General features: G+C 32.7%; 2 non-coding genes across 2 annotated transcripts; both read right to left on the minus strand.

Annotated features, from left to right (window-relative positions):
* Positions 1-5,465: 5,465 nt before the first annotated feature.
* TRNAW-CCA (transfer RNA tryptophan (anticodon CCA)) lies at positions 5,466-5,539 on the minus strand. Its single transcript has one exon. It is a non-coding gene; the product is annotated as a tRNA-Trp (tRNA).
* Positions 5,540-5,701: 162 nt separating this feature from the next.
* Positions 5,702-5,775, minus strand: TRNAP-UGG (transfer RNA proline (anticodon UGG)). The gene has a single exon. It is a non-coding gene; the product is annotated as a tRNA-Pro (tRNA).
* Between the last annotated feature and the right edge of the window lie 896 nt (positions 5,776-6,671).

Here is a 6,671-nt window from a genome sequence, read left to right on the forward strand (position 1 = left end):
AAATAAAAGACGAAAAAATGGAAAAAAAGAAAGCATTCATTCCCCTTCTATATCTTGCATCTATAGTATTTTTGCCCTGGTGGATCTCTCTTTCATTTAATAAAAGCCTAGAATCTTGGGTTACTAATTGGTGGAATACTGGTCAATCCGAAATTTTTTTGAATGATATTCAAGAAAAGAGTATTATAAAAAAAGTTCTAGAATTAGAGGAACTCTTTCTCTTGGACGAAATGCTAAAGGAATACCCAGAAAACACATCTACAAAAGCTTCGTATCGGAATCTACAAAGAAACGATCCAATTGATCAAGATGCACAATGAGGATCGTATCCATATGATTTTGCACTTCTCGACAAATATAATCTGTTTCGTTATTCTAAGTGGTTATTCTATTCTTGGTAATGAAGAACTTGTTATTCTTAACTCTTGGGTTCAAGAGTTCCTATATAACTTAAGCGACACAATAAAAGCTTTTTCTATTCTTTTATTAACTGATTTATGTATAGGATTTCATTCACCCCATGGTTGGGAACTAATGATTGGTTCTGTCTACAAAGATTTTGGATTTTCTCATAACGATCAAATTATATCCGGTCTTGTTTCCACTTTTCCAGTCATTCTTGACACAATTTTAAAATATTGGATCTTCCGTTATTTAAATCGTGTATCTCCCTCACTTGTAGTGATTTATCATTCAATGAATGACTGAAAAATATAATGTTTGTTACTTTGTACATAAGTAAAACATTCAAAATTGTACTTATTCCTTCTACCCATCGCGAAGGATGCCTCCTATATTCGAGTAACTTTATTTCAGTAAATAGCAGAATCATGGATAGGGAACTATACTAGGGACCTACCTAATTTTATTGTAGAAATTTTTGGGCTCAATGATTGGACCATGCAAACTAGAAATACCTTTTCTTCGATAAAGGAAGAGATTACTCGATCTATTTCCGTATCACTCATGATATATATAATAACTTGGGCACCCGTTTCAAATGCATATCCCATTTTTGCACAACAGGGTTATGAAAATCCACGAGAAGCAACCGGCCGTATTGTCTGCGCCAACTGCCATTTAGCTAATAAGCCCGTGGATATCGAGGTTCCACAAGCGGTACTTCCTGATACTGTATTTGAAGCAGTTGTTCGAATTCCTTATGATATGCAACTGAAACAAGTTCTTGCGAATGGTAAAAAGGGTGGTTTGAATGTGGGGGCTGTTCTTATTTTACCCGAGGGGTTTGAATTAGCCCCCCCCGATCGTATTTCTCCCGAGATTAAAGAAAAGATGGGCAATCTTTCTTTTCAGAGCTATCGTCCCACTAAAAAAAATATTCTTGTGATAGGTCCTGTTCCTGGTCAGAAATATAGTGAAATCACCTTTCCTATTCTTTCCCCGGACCCTGCGACTAAGAAAGATGTTCACTTCTTAAAATATCCCCATATACGTAGGCGGGAACAGGGGAAGGGGTCAGATTTATCCCGACGGGAGTAAGAGTAATAATAATGTTTATAATGCTACAGCAGCAGGGATAGTAAGCAAAATAATACGAAAAGAAAAAGGAGGATATGAAATAACCATAGTGGATGCAGCGAATGGGCGTCAAGTGGTTGATATTATCCCTCCAGGACCAGAACTTCTTGTTTCAGAGGGCGAATCCATCAAACTTGATCAACCATTAACGAGTAATCCTAATGTGGGAGGATTTGGTCAGGGAGATGCGGAAATCGTCCTTCAAGATCCATTACGTGTCCAAGGCCTTTTGTTCTTTTTTGCATCTGTTATTTTGGCACAAATCTTTTTAGTTCTTAAAAAGAAACAGTTTGAGAAGGTTCAATTGTCCGAAATGAATTTCTAAATCTGGGGATTTATCAAATAAAGTTCGTAAAAAAAACCAAATTCTTGTTGGCAATTCTATAATTTAATTATGTATGATCAAAAAATTATGAAAAACTTTTTCCCTTGTTTTTTTTTTTTATTCTTTTTCGACCCTATTTCGGTAATTACTTGTACCGCATTACTAGTCATAGTATGGATATTATATTGTCAGGAAGACTATTTTACCTCTTCTTTATTTCTTTGTTTTTTACAATACAAATAGGAGCGGTATTATTATGATTATTATGTCACTGGTGCCAGATTGAAATGTCATTGAATGTGTCTATTTTTATTCTAATAGAATAAAAATAGAGTAGATATTAAAAATAAGATAAGTAAATGGAGAATAGAAAAAAAATGAAGGGAACAAAGGATTCTAGAAGGAATTATGCATCTTTCTAGTATTCGATACCAGAAAAATTCCTTTTCTTGTTCTGGTGTCGAAATAATAAACTAATGAATTATTCTTGATCCCGTTCGTCAAAGATCTCTATTCTTAGTTTCAATTTTTCCCGGTTTATCAGAACCTTTTTTTCGATTTATTACATAAGTAGTGAACAAATTCAATGAATTTTTCAATTCTATTTTATATTAAAATAACTATAGAAAATTCTATTAGTATATTTTAATCTATTTAAAGGGTTTGTGATATCTGATCGATAGAAATATAATATTGTTATATTGGGATTGTATCATCCAGAAAGAGGGAATCGAGTGATTCTCTCTTTCTTTTTTTTCGCTTTGAAATGAAAGTATCGACCGATACGATCGCGAAAGAGATGGTCTGAATCAATTTTTTTTTTGAAGCAATTCAGAATCAGAAAGAAATGAAGTTTTTTGAAAAAATAGGAAAGATCCATTTTTTCATTTATATGAATAAATTAGTCTAATTCTAATTAGTAAGAGCTCAACGGGACCTACCCCCCTCTTTTTTTCTGATTTGAGGGGGATCCTGTTGAGTTCTTACGCTTTCATGTCTCCAACTCAGTTCATCCGATTATTACAGAGATGAACCTAAGCCGGAATATGAACCATAAAAGAAAATACCAACTAAACCGATCACAGGAATACCAGTTACAGTACCGATTATCCAAAGAGGAATCCTTCCAGTAGTCTCGGCCATTTGTCCCACTTCCCTCCCCATTTCATCAAGTGGTCGTGCTAGAGACAGAAACAGTCATAGATAATTATGAGATGATATCCTTCCGAATGGGATAAGATAATTCGTACTATTATTTAGTATTTTCTTTTATTTAATTGAAGAAATAATTGGAAAATAAAACAGCAAGTACAAAAATGAGTAATAACCCCCAGTAAAGACTGGTACGATTCAATTCAACATTTTGTTCGTTCGGATTTGATTGTGTCATAGCTCTATAATTCGGATTAGGTTTATCGTTGGATGAATTGCATTGCTGATATTGACCCTAAAAAAGAAACGGTAGGTACAGCTAGTCCGTGAACAGTTAACCATCGCACTGTAAAAATAGGATAAGTTTTATCGATAGTCATTTGGTCCTCCTAAAAAGATCTACTAAATTCATCGAGTTGTTCCAAAGAATCAAAAACGGCCAGTTATTAATGGAATTCCTTGTCGGCTCTCTGTAAAATACTCATTTGGACGAGGGCTTCCAAAAACATCGTAAGCTAAACCCGTGCTGACGAATAACCAACCTGCAATGAATAGAGAAGGTATAGTAATGCTATGAATGACCCAGTATCGAATACTGGTGATAATATCAGCAAAAGAACGTTCTCCTGTGCTTCCAGACATGCCGAGCTCCACATATTCTTGTACAGTCAAAAGGGGGATCGATTCCGTAAAAGATGAGATCAGTAAATGGAAATTAACTGAAATTTTATCTTTGTAAGATCGTCAATATTGTACCGAGGGTGTTTTTAGAGTATACCGAATCAGTATAGCTATCCTTCTTCTGACGCAGCAACGCAATTTCACAATAAGTATCAAAATGAAGCACTAAAACTAAATAATATAATTTGTTTCTTCTTTTCTTGCTGCTTGTCGATGTAGAATCATATACCATTCATTCAATAGAAAATTCTGAAAATGCCTGTCTGTAGTATTAAGGATTCTATCGGTTATTGGCTTCGGGCTAGAAAGCGAAGATTGGGTAAAATGTGAATCCGACTGGTTGGTTTATAATAATTTAGGAAGCAGATTCTAATAGTCCCAAAATTCAATGAAATTAGACGTGAAATCTCGAAATATTTCTTTTGTGTTTGTAGTTATATTTTTGTTTGAATCTTTTTTTATTTTAAGGAATTGGTTAGTCGTCCAGTAACAAGTAACAGTAGTACATAGGATTCGATGAACGAAACAGAACAACGAATAGAAGAATAATAAATATTCGTAATGCACGCATTATTGTTTTATATTAGACTCAAACGATCGTTCTTCAACTAATTAGAAGAATGTTTTTAATATGGAAAGAATAAGAATAAATGGAGAACCTAGTTTCGAGTGATCTGATCGTGCGATACTTTTTTTCTTTTTAAAAAAGATTTTATGGAAATGAACCCACTACATAAAATCTAATTAGTGGGAATACAATTTCATAAATAAAGGGCATTATAAGGTCATTCATTCTTCAGCGATTCAAAGAGCATTTCATTTTTGGAATCAAGTTACACAACATAGTTTATTTATTATTTTTCTTTTTTTTTTTTTTTTTTTCTTTCTAATTATTTAGAATCCATTTAATAGATTTATATATTTACTAGATTTATATATTAAATTATTGTTTATAAATTCTTTATAATAAGAATATTTGTTTTGAAAACTCAAGAGTTGTTCAATGAATCCCTTGATTCCGAATTGCGGGATAGAGAGACAGATGATGAATTGATTTCTTACCTATGTCACAAGATTTTTGTTAGTATCATCTATAATCATAATAATAGATGAATCAAAAACTTTCAATTGAATATATTTTTTCAATTAGTATTTTTACTTATCCATCCGCGTATCTTTCAAAAATAGAAACTTAGGGAAGTGCTTTATAAACATATGGATAAAAATAACGTATTTCATTTAGCCTCGTCATGCCTACTATCACTAGTTATTTCGGTTTTCTACTAGCAGTTTTAACTATAACCTCAGCTCTATTTATCGGTCTGAACAAGATACGACTTATTTGATTAAAATTCATTGAATGCACAATTCAAAAAAAAGAAAGATTTCGGTGTTATTCAATATATTCTATATATTGTAGAGTTCTTTACCTTGTCAATTCAATTTCGAATTCTTGGTCATTGAGATTCATGGGCAATACCGATTAATATTTTAAGGATAGATATTACCTCTCCTTTTCCTCGTTCAACTAAATTGAAATGATTGAAGTTTTTCTATTTGGAATCGTATTAGGTCTAATTCCTATTACTTTGGCTGGATTATTTGTGACCGCATATTTACAATACAGACGGGGGGATCAGTTGGACCTTTGATTAATTAACAGTTCTTTTTTTTGATTGACCCCCTACTTGCTTTATAGGAGGTAAAATTTTGATTTCTGTTGAATTATTTCAGTATCATTTTGATTTAACAACAACAAGAATCGAATCACGCTCTATAGGATTTGAACCTACGACATCGGGTTTTGGAGACCCGCGTTCTACCGAACTGAACTAAGAGCGTTTTATTATCAAACTAAAAGCAACCCGAATATATCTTCGATACATATATTATCATAGAGAATATCATAAAATTAAATAAAAAAAGATTGATTCGATATATGTATGTTCAATTTTTATGGATCTCAATTGATTCCTCGTTACTGTTCAGAAGATAAGTAATAGGTAGGGATGACAGGATTTGAACCCGTGACATTTTGTACCCAAAACAAACGCGCTACCAAGCTGCGCTACATCCCTTTCAATTGGTCTACAGTGTTATTGTAGAGAATCCCTGTCTTGTTTTCCACATTTTTTATTTATTTCCTCCATTGGTATACACAAATTATCTTGCCATTTCTTCTTTTTTGTCTCATATCATATATAAAATATAATAAAAAATAATAAAAAGACTTATATACGTATGAAATAATAAATATTAAATCCGCCGTAAAGAAAAATGAATATTTGGGGTGGGGCGGAAAGCTACATATTTTTTTTAATAAAAAAGGGAATATCTACCGAATTGAACTGTTGTACATTTCAATTTGAATTAGGAATTCCGCGGACAATACAAGCGGTTATTAACTATATATACATTTGATGGTATGTAATACCAGTATGTATTACAAATTACTATAAAGTAGGAGGGTTTTCAATGCGAGATCTAAAAACATATCTCTCCGTGGCACCGGTAGTAAGTACTATATGGTTCGGGGCTTTAGCGGGTCTATTAATCGAGATCAATCGTTTATTCCCGGATGCGTTGGTATTCCCGTTTTTTTTCATTCTAGTTATTGACTTGGGAAGGGGTGAAGAAGATTAGAAAAACAATCAAATATCTTTGACTAATCCCCTTCCCCCTTCTTTTTTTTAGAGTTTTTAGACTTAGAATAAGTTAGAAAGAATCAAAATGGATTCAACCTCAGTCAAACTCGGACGCGGCGCCAGGTTCAAATTTAATTAATAAAAGAGTGAGAACGAAAATGAAAATGTGATGGCTAGGGGCAACAATATCATACAAAATACTTAAATGAAAAAACTGTACTGCGATTCTAAATTTAGAAATTATTGTATTACTATATTTTAATATTTGATTGTAACGAAATCTTTCATAATTTTATTTCGAGTTACCAATTTTTCTTTTTTTCTTCATT

The sequence above is a fragment of the Cucumis melo genome, unplaced genomic scaffold (genome assembly GCF_025177605.1).
Source record: "Cucumis melo cultivar AY unplaced genomic scaffold, USDA_Cmelo_AY_1.0 utg000683l, whole genome shotgun sequence".
NCBI lineage: Eukaryota > Viridiplantae > Streptophyta > Magnoliopsida > Cucurbitales > Cucurbitaceae > Cucumis > Cucumis melo.